Source organism: Protopterus annectens, chromosome 10.part0 (genome assembly GCF_019279795.1).
Source record: "Protopterus annectens isolate FY-2018-M chromosome 10.part0, PAN1.0, whole genome shotgun sequence".
Taxonomy (NCBI): domain Eukaryota; kingdom Metazoa; phylum Chordata; order Ceratodontiformes; family Protopteridae; genus Protopterus; species Protopterus annectens.
Genome location: NC_056744.1, coordinates 515,686,463 through 515,709,077, shown reverse-complemented (window position 1 = coordinate 515,709,077; position 22,615 = coordinate 515,686,463). Strand labels below are relative to the sequence as shown.

Below are 22,615 nucleotides of genomic sequence, written 5' to 3'. Positions count from 1 at the left end.
AAAGCAAAAGGACAAAAACAAATACTATCCAAAATCCTCACCTAAGCTTACTTCAGACATATAGAAAATGCATAATATTTTTAAAAAATCCATGAAGATCATAATACAGATAAAATATTAATCCTGATGATTATAAAATTGGCATAATGACCAACACATATTTTTGTAGAATAAGCCTATTTCCCTAAAGAAGTTAAATAAGCTTAAAAAGAAAAAAAATGGTAGCACTCCAAGTTAAATGGTCTAAGTACGGAATTATATAGTCTGCTTATAAAATTACTGAGTGACATTTTCAGGATAATTCATAGTAAAAAAATAATTCCTCCTCATGGAAATTTTCTGTAATCTTTGCTTTACGTAAACAAGGAAAGGATAATGATTTTGTTTCCTTATATAGACCTATTTTATTATTAAATGTAGACTATAAAATATTACTTCCATCTTTGCTACAAGACTGAGAGATTTAGTTTATTAATTAATAAAGATCGAACAAGATTTATAGTCAATAGATTTATGATTGATACTATAAAAAGGGTAGTAGCTATTGTAGATTTAGTAAAATGAATGAGAAAAAAATTGGCCCTAATTAGATTAGATATCAAGAGAGCTTTTGATTCTGTAGATTGGTGCTACTTGTTTTAACTTTTAGAAGCATTTGCGTTTCCACAACAATTTATTGAAATATTAAAAAAACTGTTTAGATACTCCAAAGCATATGTTAAAATTGGGTTTTACATCTCTCAAGGATTCATTTTAAACAAAGGGACAGATCAAGGGTGTCCCTTGTTACCTCTACTATTTTCATTAGTTATCAAACCTTTAGCTAACAGCATAATAAACAAATAAAAAATATGGATTCTCAATTAACAAGGATTGTCAATCTAAAATGCAACTTTTTGCAGATGATATTTTACTAACTGCAGCAGATTTTAATTATTCAGTCAAAGAAACAGATGAGGAAATTTAAAAGTTTCAAGAAGTATCACTGCTGAAATTTAATAACAACAAAACTGAAATTTTAGAGTTAAATCACTTATTACATAGCATGTTTAAAGATGCATATACATATAATTGGGAAGAACAATAAAAATATTTAGGAATAAAAAATTTATCAAGATGTGATTAAGATTATTAATAATAATTTTTAAAAAATAATTGAAGATGTGTTACTTGTTATTAAAAATGTAATGATTTTTTTTTACTTTTGAGGATAGGTTAGTACTTATTGCATTCAATAGTTGTAATATCTGACAAAAAAAACTTTTAAAGTCAATGGAAAAAATGTTAACTTTGTTCTTATAGTATCCTACAAAGTGAAAGCTGCTTATAGAAATCATATAAGATTATGGGAGGATGGTGATAATAGCTTCCCAGATGTAGAATCTTATTCTATTGCTGCAAATTTTAACTCTGTTATACTCTGGATAGACTCAACATACACTAGTCAATGAAAAACCATTAAGGAGTAGATTATACTAAATTCTTATAAGTTTTTCAACTATGAAAATTAGAAATATGTAACCGATCTTTCTTCTGGTTAATAATGTTGTCAAAGGAGAAAACTTTAAAGACCAACTCACGTTAGGTTCAAGCAAGGCACCCTTTATTACTTGCAGCAAGGAGACAAAGCATGTAGGCACAAGATTTGTCTAGCTCTTTGGTGATCAGTATGTTATTTTTATACAGTTCTTTTTATGTCACACAGAAAATTTTACTATTTTATTGCTGACATAGTTAGACACAACTTTTTGTATTGTTCTACAGAAAATGTTACTAGACTTATTGCTGACTAGGTTAGATTATTTGCTAGCTTGCAAAACATTTTGAGAAAAACAACCTGGCCTTGGGCTTATTTTAGTCCACCTTAAGTTTTCAATTCTTTAATTGTGCAGTTCTAATACATGTGTTACATTTTGCCTAGATTCAAGGTACATTTCTAGCTTTGGTGCAAGTAATGCTGACTATGGTTTAAACTTTTAAGCATTTATTGTTTTCTTTTTCATGGCATAAGCAGAAATGAATATCTTTTTGTTAAGTTTTATGACATTAGCAGAAATTAAATGTCTTTTGTTATTTTTATGACATTAGCAGAAATGAAATGCTTTTTGTTAAGTTTTTAATAGCTGTGCAGATTCATGCAGTGTGAAAAGAATAAATGTATTAACCCTTTTCAACCTCGAATGCACTAAGCATGCATATTACTATTACACATTTTTCTAACAAATATTTACCTTACACAGAAATTCATATCAGTCTTTAGACTCTGCATATATGAAATCAATTCTTAAAACAGTCAAGAAACATGTTTTTAAAACTCCATTAATATCAAAATGGAAATCTTTAAGCTTTCCCATTCTATACAACTCTAGACTTAAGGAAACTCAGAACAATGTTAAGATGTATTTATTAAAATGGAATGGATTAATATTATGATCTGATAGCTTTAAAAAAGGGAAAGTCAAGTCACCAGAATATTAATTGAAAGATTATAATCTGGATGAATCTATTAACCGGTTAATATTATCCATCAGTAAGAAATTAATTTAATTTTTGATAATATGAGTAAAGAGGAACATAACATTATTCCACATTATGTGAATATATGAATGCTATCATCAAAGGCAAACTGACCTAAAAGAAAGCTTGTCCAAGTTATATAAGTTAATAATAATAATAATAATAATAATAATAATAATAATAATAATAATAATAATAATAATAATAACAATAATAATTTTGATGCAAAATTCTGAAACTTTTTAGTACTGGATTGAGTGACTCTGTAGGTGGTAAGACTAAAACTTTGTTAGTTAAATCATTTAGTCAAAGTTCTTCAAGTTTATACTGGAAAGTTTTTATGTGAAAATATATACATAGAATGTTTGTTAATTCTTGTAAAATCTCTGTTTAGTAAAATGATTTCTATAGTTTGTTGGAGGTGTAATAAAGATGCAAAAGCTGATTAGACAAATGTTTATGGTTTGCGAAAAATTAAATGTACATTGGGAAGAGACCAGTATGTATTTGAAGGGGTGGTCTGATAATTGCTCTTTAACTAGACCAATAATACTAATGAATGTTCCACTTCCTGTATCTGTAAAAGCCAAACAATAAATTTTTTTTTGGATTCTTTTGTCAGTTTCTAGAAAAGTAACTGGCAAAGCTTCAAACTCCTTAAAAAGCCTTGATTTGTTGAAAATTTAATTTATTATTTTTTTTTACCCAAAAGGAGGAGTTCTTTACCTGATGCAGAAAGAAGGGACTTGCTTAAAAAGAGTATGATAACAGAATATTTCCCAACCCTGTCTCATTCCAGGATACTCATCTGAATTCTTTCAAGCCAAGGCATTCCTTTAAAAATGAACTCCCCAGATGATCTAGCTAGTCTGTATTTTCCTCTTTCAATGTTTGATCTTTTAACAAGCCCAGGAGCAGTGAAGAAACCTTTTCATGGACTACATTTGAGAAGATAGCCTACTACTCAAGAGTCAGTGAGATAATGTCTATAAATGTTTTGTGTAAATTTTCTGCAATGACTAAATTGTCTTAACGGAGTGAGGTAGATAGATTTTAGTAATCTAATGGGAGTTAGGACCAGCTAACTGTTAGTGTTTATCTTATGTCATATGTTCAAAAATTTTTAGTTTGCATCCTTCTGTACAATATAATTATGTGCAAATTAATTTTCAAGCTATATTAACAAACTTACTGATATGTTTAAAGGTATATTAACAAACTTACTGATATGTTTAAGGGTATACTGCAGTGGTGGTGCTACGGTAGCATTGTCGTCTCACAGTAAGACGTTGTCCTGTTCGAATCTCAGCTAAAGCATCTTCTATGTGGAGACATTCATGAATGGGCGTACCTTCATTGAAGGTTGTACGTTAGGGCTGGCAACTCAGTACGTAAAAATCTACTGCCAATCATTAGCGGACCAGAGTTCCGCTGTGGCGACCCCTAACCGGGAAAAGCCGAAAGATACAACAACAACAACAACTGATATGTTTAAGGGTAAATATACTAAACAAGTAAACTATAGCTATTGGCAGTCACCTTTTGAAAAGAGAGAGAGAGAGACTTCTTAGCTGTAAATACCATATATTAAAAGAATGAATGGTGGTGGTGACAAGAGTATTTCATAAAATCAGTAAGAATAATGACTCTTATAATCTATCATTATTCTCAAATAAAAGCACTGTGCATATGAATGCAAAATTATTTTAGCTGAGGTACGGGTCAGATGGGAAGAAGGTACTGAAAAATAGTGGGCTGAAAAAAAGGTGGGTGAATTCCTTTTACATCAGTATATATAACTGCTCTTCATTTGTGTAGTGTAAAGGTTATTAGAGTGTGATTGGATTATTAATAGCCTAAAGGATGCTCTATGTAATATGCTTTTTAAAACAGAGACCTTTACTATATTTTTACCATTGAGCTTCATAGCCTAAAAAGAAATTCACAAGGTAGTAAATTATTTCCTCAGTATAAAGAACGTTACTTCTGATCAGTCACTATATTGAATGATCCTATCTCACAAGATAGGTCGATTGACAGATATTTGTGTTTGGTTGAGGAGTTTCTTCATTCAAAATGAGAATGATCTACTAACTTAGTACATTTCCATTTTGTCTCTGTTGTGGTGATGGCTATGTGTGAGATTGGTGGACAATAGGCTTAATAAAGGTTTTATCTATTTCCCCAGTGTTGTACAGACTAGAAATTGGTATATTTAAGTAGTGTGTGTGAGAGGGGAGTGATGGACTTACACACCAAACATAAAGAGGTGCAGGGGCTTGTCCCAGGAAAAAATACTTACTATGGTATTCTGTGTTGTTTTCAGATAAAGATTCTGTCAGTGTAAGGTTGGAACTTTAGTAGACATTATGAGTTGTCAATATTTTCTTACATGCTGTTAGATATACAAGATTTTTTTTATTTCTTTTTCTGAAGTTTTAGCTGTGGTGCAGCACTAATAACAAAGGACCAATTTCAATCTTAGCTTAGGAAAAATATGCAAATTTGACAATTACAAAGACATACAGAATGTGGTGTAATAGTATACAATTAAAGAAACTACAAAGATATACATATCTATATGTCTTTCTCTCGCTCCATATCTCCCTCTCCTATATATATATATATATATATATATATATATATATATATATATATATATATCTATATATATATATATGGATGTAGGGCAGTTGGTTGAATCACTAGGTATGCTGACATCCAGAATATTGGTGTTATTAAATCAAAACAACAAATGTCAGTGCATTATGTGCATGTTCCAGGCATTACTCCAAAGTGGAGTAATCCAAATGCAAGTGTTTTATAAGAGAGCAAGCCCCCTGCACCCCCATGTGAGGGGCTGCACTCCCACACTGCATGGTAATTACATATACTAACCCCAATATTGCACAATCCCCAGGGAAAGGGAATATTCTCCTATCCAGGGATTGTTGATCTCACACACCTGTCAGCCATCTTTATGAGTCAACCAGATGGTGTTGACCAAATACATGTTGACGCAGCTGGTCATTCCCAACTGACTTATACACACATGTAGATAGATATCTTTATGTACAATACAGTCATTGAATTACAACATTCATATATTATAAGCCTGTTTTTAAATGTTATTAGGACAAATGGCTGTTTTGCTTGTTATATTCCTGTATTTTGCCCAATTTGTTTGCTTAGTCTTAATTCTGACTTAATATTTGTATATTATAAATGTCAATTTCATTTTATAGGCATGTTACTTTACATACTTACTCTCTGGCTGACTGTGAACCAGATCATAGCCAGAAATTATGCAGACCAAACTAACTTGCCTGGTAAACAAATAAATAAATAATTATATAGGAACATCTTTTGACAAGCGCCAAATTCTATTCATCAGAAGTCCTGCCTAATGGTAGGTCTGGTGCTAATTCAGATGTTCATGACATCAGAGTGCTTATAACTTCCAGCACTGTATGCATTGCATACCAACCTCCCCAAATGAACAAAGTAGGGAATGTAATGCTGCATAACAAAACTCCTGAGCCTCAGGACGATGAATGGGTTTATCGGGATGTAATGAAAAAGAGAAATGACAAGTTTCAAAGATTAAATAATTTAAAAAAAGCAGATATAAAATATTAATCACAGTACTGCTTAGTGGTTGTAAAATCCTAGAAAAAAACCTGATCTTACATCTTTTCTTTATCCCCACCTAGAAATATCAAGACTATGACTTTTTCCTCCTAAGTTGATTGCATTAGTGGTTACCTTAGATGTGCCTATTTATTTATTTATTGCTTGTTTGCTCATTTGTTTAGTTATTCATTAGCCAGTTAAATCCACCAGGCGCAAACATCTCTTTTCAGGCACAATCTAAAAGCATTTGTTGATTAAGTTGACAAATGGAGACAGAGATAGAGTCAAAGTCAGAACTACAGGATGAAGCTTGTTAGCAGTTCATATAATTATCAGGGCTAAATTCTAAGAATGAATCCTGTATATTTCACAGATTATTAGAATGAATTATGCCTATACGTCGCTGTTTTCCTGAAACACATTTATTCAGCTGTAAGAATTATTTTTCTAGCACTCTCTGGCACATCAGATGTTCTAGCCTTTTTCATTTATAGCTGGTGACATTGCATTATGCTTGACAGGGAATACCAGGACATCCAGGATTTCGAGGAGTGGAAGGACCACCGGGAGCACCAGTAAGTTTTTCCATCTTAATTTCATTAATAAATTCTTAGGAAAACAGTCACTTAACTTGTTTCCTCTAAATCATCTCTGTATGTAGCTGTTTTTGTTGGACATTGTAATTTTTTTTCTATTATTTATTTCTAGTGCAAAATTAATAAGGAACAATGTTACTAGATGTTAGATGTTATTTCTGCTTGGAAGTAGCACTGTTATGTTCAGCACTGTTGCCTTCAGTTTAGTATTAAAATCCTATGCCAACACTATCAAAGCACATACACATTTATAGAATGCTCAGCCTGTGGAAGAAAAGGTGTTCTCCAATACTGCCACAGCATGCTGAAACTAGATGCCACCTGGAACTAAATGCAAAATCACCCTTGCTTTGTAGTTAAACTAAAAGAACACTTCATTTATGATTATAATTATTATAAAAATCACTGCAATATTACTAACTTAAGAAGGTAGATCACCATATCCGATGATGGTTGTTTGAATGTTGTGAATTTCTAGGTTATGCTTTGAGAATAAATTGGTTACCATTACAGTTTTGCTTTCATATCTTTGTATTTTTACATTTTCGAACTGCTATTTTAATATAACTTTATTTTTTTTCCTTTCAAACCACTTTGTTACAACCTCTTTAGAACTTGCAACATCTCACAGGACCTCAAAGATGTCACTCTTTATGGCTTTTTTCAAACTGTAACCAAGGACCTGCTCCCATCTACACTATAAATCTTTTCTACCTTCTTTCTCTCAGTTTTCCTTACTTATCTATCTTGACAATATACCAGCTGTTTAATTATATGCTGCATTTTTGTAACTTGCATTTAGCAAGATGTATGTACAGTACATAGTTTCTTTTTGCATGCCTGCTACATTCTGTCTAGCAGGCTCAAGCCTACCTGCAATTTATACTTCTAGTTTTGCTTGCGTTTCCACACATTGTACATTTTCTTTTTTCTGGACTGAAGCTGACATAGCTGCATTTGAACCTACATTCAACTCAGTCAATAAAATTAAAGAAATAAATCAAATACGTTTCCTTCTTACAGCCACTGTTTTTAATACTCTATGTCATATCAAGAACATTATTCCTTAGAGAAATAGCTTGAATGCAATGATTCAGCTTGGAATGCCTTCTTCTAAGCTATCCTTACTCTTTGTTTCTGTGTTTCTAATCCTGATGTATTATTCTCCTCATATTATGAACCAATTTACAGTATGTTGTCATCTAATTTTATGTTTAAATTTGTGCCTTTGCCTTGTGTCATGGTTGATATGGGTTTCTGGACCAGCATACTCACCTGGTTAACATACAAACAAGCAAATAATAAGTCTATTTTCTTTATGTCCTATTGCATCATGATAGTGCCACTGGGATAGGTGTAATCAGTCCACAAACTTCCCACCTGTCAGCTTTACTTTTATAAAGTTTTGAGTAATGGGCGTAAGCCTTATTGCTAAACAAACAGATTCAAAAGGGATAAGAAACTGGGCTTCCCTGAGAGAATGGAAGAAAGAATGGGCCTCAGGTCTCAGTACCCTGGTTACGCTACTAGACTAGAAGCTCTGTCACTCTCGTCATGAGTCATACCGACTCCTAAGGGGTGATCTGTGCTTAGACTTCCATGCTATGAATTATCCAACACTCTTTGAACTTTTTCACCTAAATAGAACAAAAGATAAAGCAAACACCCATCTAAAGATCTAAACCTAGTTTATCACATAAACATATGGCATGGCAGATACCTAACCCAACATATGCCCCATTTATCTAATATGCTGCCCTTACTTCTCAAGTAGACTACTTACTAAGCAACCTTTTAAACCAGTCTGGATGACCAGCTATGTGATCATAATTTTTCAGAAGGAATATGTGGAGGACATCTACGTAATGCAGAGGCATTACTACTTTCCCACCAGTAGGTGGTGGGAATGAGCTTCTTGATGGTTCCCTTGGCCATACAGTTACAAACCTATCAACCTATGAAGGGATTTAAAATGGCTGGATGAGGAAAGAGAACTTGAGATGGAGCAAAATGACAAGTACACAACCAGAGAAAATGAATGTTGCTTCATAAGGAGACAGTGAAGAGAGGCACCCTAACAACTCTGATGCTATCACAAAGGACTCCAGAAGGGCTTAGTGAAGGATGCAGTGATGAGAGGCACCCTAAAGACTCAGAAACTATTGCAAAGTAAGCCCAGCAGGGCTTAGTCTGGTCAGCAAGTGACAACAAGCACTGGTATTCAGACATTTAAGAGGTATGGATGGGTACTGGCAAAGTTATGTAAAGCCAGTAGCCATGTCCTGGACATGGATTTCTTTATGTTTCTTCTTATGGTTACATGTGAAGTTCTAATTAAATGAAGGCTACAGTCAGTCAAAAGGCTTCCTTGAAGATGAACTGATGTTAGCCCTGCAGGAGGAGAAGTCATGGGTAGTCTGCCAGATGACTTAATTCCAGGATGAAAAGAGCTGCTGTATAGTTATCCTAATGTATGATTAAATACAGGGGCTGCAGTTTAGAATGGTCACTGGGCATGGACTGTATGCTTTATTTAGTTGTAAGATTATGTGTATAATCTTTTATAGGTTCATGGGTTCATAAGTTAGTATTAGGCTAACTGCCTTTGCCGGCCATTTTAAGCCATGCCATTTATTCCATTTGTGTTTAAAATTAACCTATCCCATTGGAATTTAGTCACTTATCCCTTCCCAAGATCTATATTTGTATGTTACTCCAGTGATAATTACTATATCAAAACATATACATATATTTGGAGGGGACCCATGTATTGGAATAAATAATTTAGGAGTTGCCTCTTTCCATTGGTAGTACAGGGGGAGTCCTGGGGTAAGTTTCTTACTTCCCATCCACTGATCCAAGTGACACTTGAATATGATAAGGACAAGCTTTGTTTATGTGAATGAGGAGTCTGTTCCAGAACAATGGTATCCTCTGCAAGATATACCTGTCCCTCCAAACCATTATGTTAATGTTACAGAAGGTTTCAGTCCCTGAACAGAGTATTTATGATGCAACTTGACTTGCAGATGTGAAATAAGTCCATCAATAATGTGCTGTAGAATGCCTTATATGCTAGACATTGGTAACCTCTTAGCAGTCTGTAAGGGACAGACTGTAAGGGACAGAGTATAGTGATAGGGCTTTGAGTCAGTCCATGTAGGACGTATTGTTTAGGCCTTGCCTTCTTCTTCTTTTGGCTGCTCCCTTTCCTTTCACTATTACTGGTACCTGTCTGTCACAAATCACTCCTGACACTCGTATCCACCAACTCCACCCTGCCTGAACTGTCTTCTTCACCGCTCTTCCACACTCAGCATTACTCCAAACTGTTTATCCCAAGTATTTAAACTCATCCACCTTCACCAACTCTACTCCCTGCATCCTCACCATCCCTGCATCTTCACCATTCCTCTGTCCTCCCCCTCATTCAGACACATATATTCTATCTTAGTCCTACTGACCTGCATTCATCTGCATATCTCCACCTCTCCAGGGTCTCCTCAACCTGGTCCCTACTCTCACTTCAAATCATAATGTCATCAGCAAACATCATAGTCCACAGGCACTTCTGTCTGATTTCATCTGTCAACCTGTCCATCACCATTGCAAATAAAAAAGGGCTCAGAGCCAATCCTTGGTCTAATCCCACCTCCGCTGTGAATGCTTTCTTTGTAATATATCTCTACAGTAATTCCAGTTATTGCATGTGCCTGGACAGATACATGCCAAAAGCAGCATTATATTTATTGTTTACCCTAATGACGTCTGACTAAAGGAAGACAACAACATCGCCGGTTCTAGAAGCAATCACTTGTTTATGACCAGTGCAGTATAGAAGGAATTATTTTCCACAGTAGACACATGCTGGTCAAAAATGATATCACTGTCCACATAAGATCCCAAATCCTAAACTATTGGATCAACTCTTAGGTGTGTGTCATCAATGTGGTAGCTCCCCCAAAAAGGTATGGGCTCAACTTCCCAAAGGAGATGATAACGCATTTTTTGGCATTTAGCTGTAGTCCATGAGTCTAGCACTAGTTAATTGTTTGGGATAAGCCTTCCTATAGGATGTTTGAGTCTTTTGGGAACTCCAACACTGCTACTAGCTTGCAGTCATCTGAAAACTTAATTAGCCAGAACCTTTCTGAATTGGTTTCTGCTAACAAGAAGTAGGTGAAAAACAGAAGAAGTCCCAGCACAGAACCCCAGGGGAATCCACTGGTGACTGATATTTTTGTAGAAATAGCTTCTCCTATTTTGATCTCCGGCAGCTTGTCCGCAAGCTATTGGCAATCCAGAGGGTGGCAAAAGGGTGTATTTCTAGTTTATTAAGCTTTTCTACTTTGCCTGAGTGGGGGATTGTGTCAAAAGACTTGGCCAAGGCAAGTGCAATTGTACTGTTTACGTTTGGCCATTGCTTTTGTCCACCTGATTGAGTAAGCATGACCTGCCTGTCGACAGCTAGGATGAAAACATGAGAGAATTGCAGTAGGAAGTAAGTGTGTGTGTGTGTGTGTGTGTGTGTGTGTGTGTGGAGAGTGGTTAGTCTTGCTGGTACTGCTGCTATATGAATGTCCCCCTGGAGGCTAAAAGTACTTGCTGATGGACAGGTAAAGCATAGCAGGATTGATGGCTGTTCTCTTGCAAAAGCACTTAGCACCCAGCTCTGGATCAGCAGCAGGAGGTTCTGTAGGTAGGAAAGAGGGAGAGGGAGGAATGGCAGGACTGTTATTAATGTGACCACTTGGAATGCTAGAGAAATCAACAATTGAATAAGGAATTGAGTAACTGCAAAGCTGGTTGGGAAAAACACAGATGAGATAATTTCCCTGAATGACAGTAATGTGTTTGAAGGAAGTGGGAATGGAATATTGATCAGTGAATGAATTATGGTTGGAATGTAAACCTGTAAGTTAAAAGGAGTAGGGATATGGGTAATGGGGAGAAGTATACTTGGGAAGAGAAATGTATATTCTTGAGAGTATATTGTTGACCAAATGATGACATGGTTAATACACTAGAAGGGTATTTTACATGTATTAAAGCAGTTAGTGCCAGAAGTGACAAGGCAGTACTGGTGCTGGTCCTGGAGATTGGCAGACTATATGAGGGGATAGAATCCCCTAGAAGAGTCAAATGATATTTAGGAAGGTAATGCAGTTCAGAGAGTTTCTAGATATCTGGCATAACTGAGTGTGGGGGGTGAAATATACACACTCAAGAGATGAGAGTAAACAGGCTAGCCAGCTGGATAGCTGGATGTGCATATAGTCAGGTAAGAGGATAGGGTGGATAATTAAGAAAGGATAGGGTGGATAATTGTTAAGAAAGAAAATTATCAAGTCAGACAACAGTGCTGACTTGGTGTGCAAAAGGTATGCAAAACAGAGAATGGATTTGGAGTCTTGGAAAATGGAGGGGAAAGGATAGGATGATCTGGTGAAAGAAAATGGTGGAACAAGTCATTGTAAAGAACTGATGGAAGAAGATATAACAGTACCATGGAGGAAACGGACAGTTGTATACTTAGGGGTCATGAATAGTGAATGGCAGAATGGAATCAGAGAAGGAGAGAAAAACTTGCAGCAGATGCAGCATAGGCTGGAACAGGTGAAAAGCAAATAGCAAAAATTATCACTAGACAGTTAAAGAGCTATTCACAGTAGCTGAAGCAGTCCTATTTAGAGGCTAAACTAGGTGGAAGAGTGAGGTGAAGGGTGAAAGCAGGAATGGAAACTAAACTGATTATGTGAAAAACAAATCAGGAGGAGATGAAGAAACAAAGTTGTGAGATGGAGTAAAGGATGAACATTGTCAAATAGTAATGAAAAATAGAGACTTAAGGAGGGTGTAAAGATTGGGGGAAGATGGAAGTAGGCTGCCAGCCTAGCTAGATCAAATTTTGGAGATAATTCTGTCATCTGTAAATATTAATGTAAACCACAGGCTGTTATCTTAAATGGTAAAAATAGTGTTACATGTTGAACTGGAAAAGAATGTAACAACAGTGCACTCTACTGATCAAGTAAAGCATGCTGTGACCCTTTGATGTTAAAACTTGGAGCCAGTAAGTCTAGAGTGAGGCATCCTGCCTATTGTGTTAAGGCCAGAGTTAATGGCCAGAATTTGCACGCATAAATGTCCTTTATTGCTCTTGTTTCTGCCCAGAGGTGAAGTATGTAAATGTAGTTTCTGTTAGCCTGGGAACATTAAACATTTTTTGTCTTGATCATCCAACTCACCAGCACTGTCTTGCTCAATATGTAAGTTTCTTAGATTTGTGTTTTCTCTTAGAAATAGCTAGAAACTAGAAAGATTAGACTAAGTGTGATGTCAAAACTGTACTGCTGAATTATTTTAAGTATTTCTCTGTGATCTCTGAACTCTTGGCTAGCACTGTGTAGTAAAAAGTATTGTCGTGTGTTTTGACTATCTGTTATTAAATATTTTGAAACCCTTTTAACTGTGACTGTTTTTGTAGAGATAATTTAAGCTCTTTGGTGTACTTGCATGCCTTTGGTATAATTGTACAAAGCCACTTCAATAGCTTTAGCCCTGGGCTATACTACCAGTTGGATAATAATATTGCACAGTAATAATTGGACTCCATTTTAAGGGCCTTTGAGTAGTTGATAAATATTAGTGGGTGGTGGCAGCTGGTACTACCATATAGTCTGGGAAAAAGGGGCACAGCTGGAGAACCTGTGCCAATCTTTTCCAGGAGTGTCTGTGTGGTTATATAAACTCTTCTCAAAGTGTGTGTGTGTGTGTGTGTGTGTGTGTGTGTGTGTGTGTGTGTGTGTGTGTGTGTGTGTGTGTGTGTGTATGTGTGTCAGCTACCTGGGCAGGGACACAAAGCACGGGTTGGACAGGGTGGGTGCTAGAGGTTTTAGCTTGCCCACTAGGCTGAGATCTGGACCCTATATCTGTGCCAGTGGGGAGTCTTATTGGGGACCTGGAGAGGGAGGGAGCAACCAGCCCCAGACTGACTGTGATCTCTGTGTGCTCTTAAGGGAAATTGCACTTTACTGTGTGTATTTGTTATCCTTTCCTCCTATATGAGACGCCCATCACAGGTGTTAGTGGTGAGGATTGAGGATCCTTGATTGCTGGACCAGGGCATGGGCATCACATATTTATTGTTTGGCAGTGATGGGATATCCACATCACATATTAATTTATGGCAAATACTAACTGGCTTGTATTGGTGTGGGTAGAGTGAATTCCTGTAGCTTGGGAACAGTGAGCTTTGAAGGTGTTTTGTACTCTAAATCAGCCACACAGTGAATACTCAGAGTTCAGATCACAATTGTTTTATTTCTTTTGTTAGCTTAGTTAGTCAGGGTGAGCAGGCAGCATGTCAGCAGATGAGTATGGAAGCTGACAAGGAGCCAGCTGGCTGAGATGTGCCAGGCTAGGGGACTGGTGCATGGAAACCTAACTAAGGCAGACCTGATTGCAGCCTTTTTTACAGCTGCATCAGAAAACAGCAACCAGGAGGACAATCAGACTGGCAGTGGAGATATAACACTCTCAGAGAATAGTCAGGTCAGCCTTTCTGCAAATGACTTAAAAATCCATCTGGAGCTAAAGAGACTTGAGTTGGAGGCTAGGCATTTGGAGATAGAAGCAGCTGAGAGACTGAGCAGTCTACAGGCTGAGGAGAATGAGAAATTGCTACACCTGGAAGCTGAGGAAATGGAGCGGCAGAGGAAGCATGAGAGGGAAATGCTGACTCTTCGCCAGAGTCATGGAGGTAATGGGGAAGAGAGTAACTGGACCCCAGAAGCACAAAAGGTCAGTAAATGTCTTCTGCAGTTTAAAGAGGGGGATCATTTTGATAGGTTCATTCACATGTTTGAGAGGGTATGCAAACAGTATAGCAATGACCAAAGGCTCTGGGTATGGTTCCTGATCCCCTTACTCCATGGTAAAGCTGTAACTGTTTTGTCAAAAATGTCTGATGCTGCATGTTTTGATTATATTGCTGTTAAAAATCACTTGTTAGAATTGTTTAAGCAAACACCTGAAACATATAGGAAAAAGTTTCATGAGCATAGATGCAAGGCAGATGAAAGTTTGTGTGAATATGTAGCTGAACTGAACATTTATTTCCATAGGTGGGTGAGTGGATGTCAGGTCACCACTTTTGAAGGGCTGGCAGACCTTTGGTGAGGGAACAAGCCTGTAGCACTTTGCCTAAGGACACGAGGATCTGGTTAGCTGATAGACAATGTGCTACTTCAGATGAGTTAGGGAAGAAGGGAGACCTATACCTGGCAAGCAGGGCAGACCTGCACAGTAAAGTGAACCCCAGTACTGCTCATGGGTCTAAAGGAACCCATGGTGGGCAGCCCAGACTGCCCCAACAAAATCTGCCAGTAGCAAGGGAAGCCACTAGTCCAGGTACATGTCCAGGAGCTAGGGTTAAATGTTTTGAATACAACAAGTGGGGCCATGTGGCATACAGGTGTTCATGGAGGTAAGGTGGGGAACAAAAGGTGAGGGAGACAGTAAGTGGGAAAAACAAAATGCCAATAGTAGGTTGTCTTGGGACAACAAGGATACCAAACTACCACCAGAGGTTATATCCTATTGTAGTGAATGGCAAAGAGGCCATTGCCAAGAGAGACACAGCCTCTGATATAACCATTTAAAGCCTGAAATGGTTACAAAGGAGCACTACTTGCCTGGACAATCTACTCCAGTCAGGGCTTTAGGAGGGATACCATTCCAAATACCTTTGGCTAGGGTTCACCTGGACTTGGAGGGTGGAAAAGGAAGCCGGCAAGTAGGTGTGTCTGAGGATATACCTGCAGATGTCCTGATAGGGAATGATTTTGATAGTGCAGTACCCTGTGCTTGTGCAGTTGCATGCAGTCAGGCTTGGAGACAAGCTGGTAAGTCTGGTAGCCTGGGGGAGACCCAGACAGACTGCATACTTGCAGCCAAGACTGGTGAGGTGGTTACTTCAGGGAGGAAGCTACCCTGTAGCAGTGAGACTGAATGTGAGCCACAGTTGCTTGGGGGTACTGATGGTCCCTTGGACAGAGTGACTGCAAAGGTAGAGGTTAGTAGTAGTACCCAGGCTGACAGTGAGGCAACACTGTCAAAGGATGACAGAATTCCTGTGGAAGGAGAGCTGGGAAGGGTTACAAGGAGAGAGTTCATAGGTTCATATGTTGGTACTAGGCTATCAGCCCTAGGGCCTATACAAGCCTAGCCACAACAATTCCCTGGCTATTTCTTCCCACACTATTTACTTCCCTGGACCCCTGTCTAGCAGGGTGACTGACGTGATCCCTGGGAGACAGGCTCAGCTCTCAGACCCTACATTTCAAGGCCTGAGGCAGGTAGCTAGGGAGGCACCTGATTCTCAAGGAAAGGGGGAATCTGTATACTGGGACAAAGGGTTACTATACAGAGAGTGGATCCCTGAGGAAGAGCTATAAGGTGAGAGAGTACAGCAGTTGGTAGTGCCTAGAGCCTACCATTTGGTGCTTCTACCCATAGCCCATGATATTCCTTTTGCAGGTCATATGGGCATAAAACTTACAAATATGTGTATTATGCAGAACTTCTATTGGCCTGGAATTTCCAAATATGTAACAGGGTACTGCAGAACCTGTGACCAGTGCAAAAGGTAGGCAAGGCAGGAGACAAGGTGAGAGCTCCTTTCATGCCTTTGCTGTGATTGAGGAGCCATTTCAGAGGGTAGCTATGGATATTGTGGGTCCTCTGAGTACCCCAAGTTCCACAGGGAAAATGTATATCCTAGTGGTAGTGGATTATGCCACACGATACTCTGAGGTGGTGGCTTTGTCCTCCATTGAGGCAGAGAAGGTGGCAAATGCTTTGTTAGAGATTTTCAGCAGGGTAGGTTTCCCAAAAGAAATACTGACTGACAGAGGTGCCAATTTCATGTCAGACCTGCTGGCTTGTCTGTGGAAGTTCTGTGTGGTGAAGCACATGAAGATCACCCCCTAAAATCCCTAGACTAATGATCTTGTTGAGAGGTTAAACTCTACAATCAAGTCTATGCTATGGGCATTTGCAGATCAGTTTAAGAGGGAGTGGAGCAAATATTTGCCCCATTTGTTTTTTGCTTACAAAGAAGTTTCCCAGGAATCTACAGGTTTTTCACCCTTTGAGTTGCTGTATGTGCATAGGATGAGGGGACCTGTTGATTTAATTCGAGATGAGTGGGAAGGTGAGTGTGAGTCTCACAAGGGGTCTGTTGTGGCATACATACTAAACTTCAGGACAAGGCTCAGGGAAGTCATGGGCCTGGCCCAGGAGAACCTGGCAGAAGCCCAACAACAAAAATGTGTGGTATGACAGGAATGCTCAAGCTAGAGAGTATGCTGTGGGGCAGCAGGTAATGGTTCTCATTCCTGTCAGACACAACAAACTGCAAGCAGCTTTGTAGGGACCCTACAAGGTGGTAAGAAAGGTAAGTGATTTTAACTACATTGTGGAACTGCTAGGCAGATGGCAGGGGCACAAATTGTACCATGTTAACATGATAAAACCTTACCATGATAGGGAGGCCCTTGTGCTGAGCATTTGCAGTGGATTGCAGGAGGAGTCTGAAGGAGATCTGGGGATTTATCTCCTCATTGAGGCTTGGGCTGACACCTCAGTGGAAGGGGTAGCAATGTCCCAGCAGCTGTCTTCTACCCAGGTTCAAAAATCTGAGCATTGTTCCAGGAATTTGGGGACATGTTCACTGGGAAACCAAGGTGCACCCACCTAGAGCAGCAGCAGGTGGACACAGCACCCCAAAGGCCTATTAGGCAGGCCCCTTATAGAGTGCCTGAGAAAGTCAAACAGACTCTGAAGGAGGAGGTACAGGAGATGTTGGAACTAGGAGTGATTCAAGAGTCCAACAGTCCCTGGGCCTTCCCAGTGGTACTGGTGCCAAAGAAGGATGGCAGCACCACTTTCTGTGTGGACTACAGGAAATTAAATAGTCACACAGAGTTGTATGCTTACCCCATGCCTAGGACAGATTAGACCCTAGAGCAGCTGGGTGGGGCTACGTATCCTACAACCATTGATCTTATCAAGGGTTACTGGCAGGTGCCCTTGACTCCCAGTGCTAGAGAGAAGTCAGCCTTTGTGACTCATTTTGGCTTGTATGAGTTCAAAAGATGCCCTTTGGGATGAATAATGCCCCAGTGGCTTTCCAGAGGCTGGTAGATCATATCCTAGCAGGAAAAAGAAGGTTTTCCCTTGCTTACCTAGATGATATTTCCATCTACAGCCATTCCTGGCCAGAGCACCTTCAGCATATCAGGTAGGTGCTGGGCAGACTACAGAGGGCAGGGTTGACCATTAAGCCGAGCAAATGTCAGATGGGTATGGCAGCGGTCTCCTACCTAGGACATAGAGTGGGGAGTGGTAAGATAAGGCCAGAACCTGCCAAAGTGGAAGCCATTCAGGCATGGCCTGCACCTGTTATTAAAAACAGGTGATGGCATTCTAAGGGACAGCAGGGTACTACAAAAAGTTTGTCCTCAGTTATAGTATCATAGCTGCTAGCCTCACAGACCTGACAAGGAAGAACAGGTCAGATAAGGTAGTGTGGACCCCAGCATGTGAGCAGGCATTCCAGATGCTTAAAGAAGCTTTGGGAGAACCTCCCATGTTAGCCAGTCCAGATTACAACAAAGAATTTGATGTGCAGGTGGAAGCTTTGAACCATGGGGTGGGGGCTGTACTTAGCCAAATTTCTTCAGAGAGGGAAGAACACCCACTGGTTCATCTCAGTTGTAGGCTCCAACTCAGGGAGGAATGCTATGCAGTGGTAGAAAAGGAATGTCTAACCATAGTGTGGGCACTGCAGAAACTTCAGCCGTTCCTGTTTGGAAGAAAATTCACTGCTATGACAGATCACAACCCACTAACATGATTAAACAGAGCCAGCCATCAAAATGCCAAGTTCCTAAGATGAAGCCTGGGGTTGCAAGCATATGATATGTCTGTGCAGCACTGCAGTGGGATTAGCAACGCCAATGCAGATGGGCTCTCGAGACAGGGAACAGGGTATGGTATACTCAGATAGACCTAACTCCCTCAAGCAGTATTTCTCAAGGGTCACTTGAAAAACTAGCTTGAGTTTTCCAGGGGGGAGATATGTGAAGACTGGAGGAGGATTGGTGAAGGCTGCCAGCCTAGCCAGATAGAATTTTGGAGATAATTTTGTCATCTGAAAATATTAATGTAAACCACAGGTTGTTGTCTTAAATGGTAAAAATAGTGTTGCAAGTGGAACTGAAATAAAATGTAACATCAGTGCACTCTACTGACCAAGTAAAGCATGTTGTGATGCTTTGATGTTAAAACTCGGAGCCAGTAAGTCTAGAGTGAGGCATCCTGCCTGTTGTTTTAAGGCCAGAGTTAATGGCCAGAATTTGCATGCATAAATGTCCTTTATTGCTCTGGTTTCTGCCCAGAGGAGAAGAATGTAAATGTAGTTTCTGTTAGCCTGGGAACCCAGAGAAGTGTGAAGAATGATGTAATGGGAGCCAGGAATGTGATTTTAAAAACAGAGAGAATCAGCGAGCATTAAGCATTTTTGTCTTGACCATCTAACTCACCAGCACTGTCTTGCTCTATATGTAAGTTTATCTTAGATGTGTGTTGTCTCTTATTCTAATCTTTCTAGTTTCTAACTATTTCTAAGTGTTTTTCTGTGATGTCAGAACTGTACTGCTGAATTATTTTAAGTATTTCTCTGTGATCTCTGAACTCTTGACTAGCACTGTGTAGTAAAAATTATTGCTTGTGTTTTGACTATTTGTTATTAAATATTTTTAAATCCTTTCAACTGTGGCTGTTTTTGTAGAGATAATTTAAGCTCTTTAGAGTACTTGCATGCCTTTGGTAAAATTGTACAAAGCCACTCCAATAGCTTTAGCCCTGAGCTATACTACCAATTGAATAATAATATTACACAGTAGTAATTGGACACCCTTTTAAGGGCCTTTGAGTAGCTGATAAATATTAGTGGGTAGTCACAGCTGGTACTACCGTATAGTCTGGGAAAAAGGGGCACAGCTGGAGAACCTGTGCCAGTTTTTCCCAGGAGTGGTTCTGTGGTTGTATAAACTCTTCTCAAAGTGTGTGTGTGTGTGTGTGTGTGTGTGTGTGTGTGTGTGTGTGTGTGTGTGTGTGTGTGTGTGTGTGTGTGTGTCAGCTACTTGAGCAGGGACACGAAGCACTGGTTGGACAGAAGAGGTGCTAGAGGTATTAGCTTGCCCACTAGGCTGAGATGTGGACCCTATAGCTGTGCCAGTGAGGAGTCTTATTGGGGACCTGGAGAGTGAGGGAGTGACCAGCCCCAGACTGACTGTAATCTCTGTGTGCTCTTAAGGGAAATTACACTTTACTGTGTGTATTTGTTATCCTTTCCTCCTATATGAGACGCCCCTCACTGGAGTTAGTGGTGAGGATTGAGGATCCTTGATTGCTAGGCCAGGGCACGGGCGTCACATATTAATGAAATCTTCTGTAGTACACTTTCTGGAAATTATTATTTTGAAGACTGGGAATGCCAGTTTTGATGCAAGAAGCTAGGGAAAACTTATCATAACTTGCACAGATAAATTGGTTTGGCGGTAGTGATTTCTGCAGTAAGGCATATGTAGGATGGAAAACCAGAAGTGCCGGACAGCTTTCTAGTGGAAATTTAAAATCACTTAGAAGTGGAAATAGCAATGGCATTTTTTGGGATATTTCTTGGCATTTTAGATAAAGGTAAAGCTCTGGTGTTAATGAAAGAGGCTGCAGCAGTCTTGTTGCAAAAGGGAAAGCAAACCCAAAAGACTTAGTATGTTTTAGGCCAGTCTCACTGAACAATGCAAACACTAATTTGATTGTTGGGGTGTCGAGAGTCAAACTGAAAGATAAGCTGTAGTAATTTGTAGCAGACACCCAAGCAGGTTTCGTAGTGGGAAAATCCTCCAGAGATCGCTAGAGGTTGCGTTTACATTCTGTGGCATAAGCCAAGAAGTAAGGACAGGAAACGCTGCCATAGTCCTAATGGATATGCAAAAATAGCTTTGGGTACTGTCAGGTAGGGGTTCCTATATAGTCATTATAATAGGTGGTTGGGGAAGGATCTTGGGTTCTTCAAGTGGAGTTTTAGCCTTGTCTAGATACATGGGTGAGAATAATGGTAAATAGGGGCACTGAAGCCATGAAGCTCTGGTGGAGGATGAAGAAATGGTATCTACTATCTCTAAGTTTTTAAACTGCTGAAGAGTCTGTCACAGATGTTTCAAGGCTAATTAAGAAGAAAGTAGATGGTAAAGAGGGCAACACAACTGTTCTTTACAGCTGATTGTAGAGTATTGCTGAATGACATTAACAGGAAAATAATAGGGTATGTTAACTCATTCCCTCCAGTACAGCTGTTTTTGGGTATGTACCTGTGGGTGTGGCTTGAGCCTTTAAAAAATGAAGTTATTACCTTATAGTTCTAGCATGTACTCTTTGACAGCAGTCAAATAACAATTCACTTGTATTTGCCATCATGTATGTTTCAAGATAAAATAATATGATACCTTGTATGTAGCATGTTTTTGGAATTAATAAAGCAAATATGAACAAACAATATTTGACGCCTAGAGGCGCAGTAGGAGGTAACTGCAGAAATGCCTGGAGACATCACTCGGATGTAATGAGTTAAAGATATTTAGGAAGGTTGGATTGGAAGTAGCACTACAATTTTACTTGCATAAATAGTTGGTGATTATACTGGAAAAGGGAATAGCTGTAAATTCTGGGTGCCTTATTTAAAGGGGGAGTGGCAAATATTTAGTAATGTCAAAGTTGGCCAAACATTGGTAAAAATTAAGAAGAGGAATTATGCAGACTTCAAGGAGAAGGTAACTGCCACGTTGGATAACTGGGCAGAGAAGATGAATGCTATTTGAAGGAGAGTTGAGGTGGTCTGGGCACTGGTCCTCCTGTTTATGCTGTATCCGTTGAAGAAGCATGTGGTGGTTAGAGCTCAGAAGACACTTTCAGAAGTGCAAAAGATTAGATGTTTACATGAAAGATAAGTGAACTCAGCTTATGTCAGGATGAGTAAATGGTTGAGAGTGCAGATCACTCAATTTTTATATGTTATGCTGTGGCAGTTAACATGAGAGGCTACAGTGACTGGAAGGCAATAGGATAAGATGGGAGAAATTAGATGAAAAGAGGGTTCAAGCTAATTCAACACTGATGGAGGAAGTGGAAAAGAATATGATTAAATATATCAATAAAAGATTAGGTGGAAGGTTTTAATTTGGAGTCAGTCAGAAGCAAAACATAAAAAGTGCATTGTTTGGAAGTTTGCTTACTTTTTGGTAAAAGATTATGTCTCTGGTACAGGGTTGGTTTGATGTTTGTATAAAATTTGATGGGGATCTGCCAGTGATATTTATTTGGGATTTCAGTTTCTAAAAGAAAGGCGTGGGCTAAAAGAAACCCGATTGGTTATAATTTATAAAGCAATTGTAACACACATGGAGACAGGGAAGAAGTTGGTAGAGGACAGCATGGGGCAATCAAGAGAGGTGGACATTAATAGGCATGGGTGGTTTGGAGTCAAGAAGGGTAGAATAAGCATGATATATAAAGATGCAGGTATAAACAAGGCAGAATGATAAATTTGGAAACTGTAAGACAAATGGCATAGGGATAAAGTTGGAGAGGATGGTATGATGGTAGTTATTGAGGATGATGACTGTCGTGGCCAGTTAGTACCATTGTATGGTGTTTGCCCTATTCCTTTCTTGTTTCTCCCCACTATTTAGATGATATTATGATGGTGTTGAAGGGTTGTGTGAATTATGGGATTTGTTCTG

General features: G+C 38.8%; 1 long non-coding RNA gene across 2 annotated transcripts in view; it reads left to right on the top strand.

Annotated features, from left to right (window-relative positions):
* Nucleotides 1–22,615, top strand: part of LOC122812794 — a 173,363-nt gene that overhangs the window by 74,612 nt on the left and 76,136 nt on the right. For both annotated transcript variants that reach the window (XR_006366571.1, XR_006366570.1), the window contains exon 4: nucleotides 6,672–6,725. This is a non-coding gene — a long non-coding RNA (uncharacterized LOC122812794). The remainder of the gene's footprint in view (nucleotides 1–6,671; nucleotides 6,726–22,615) is intronic.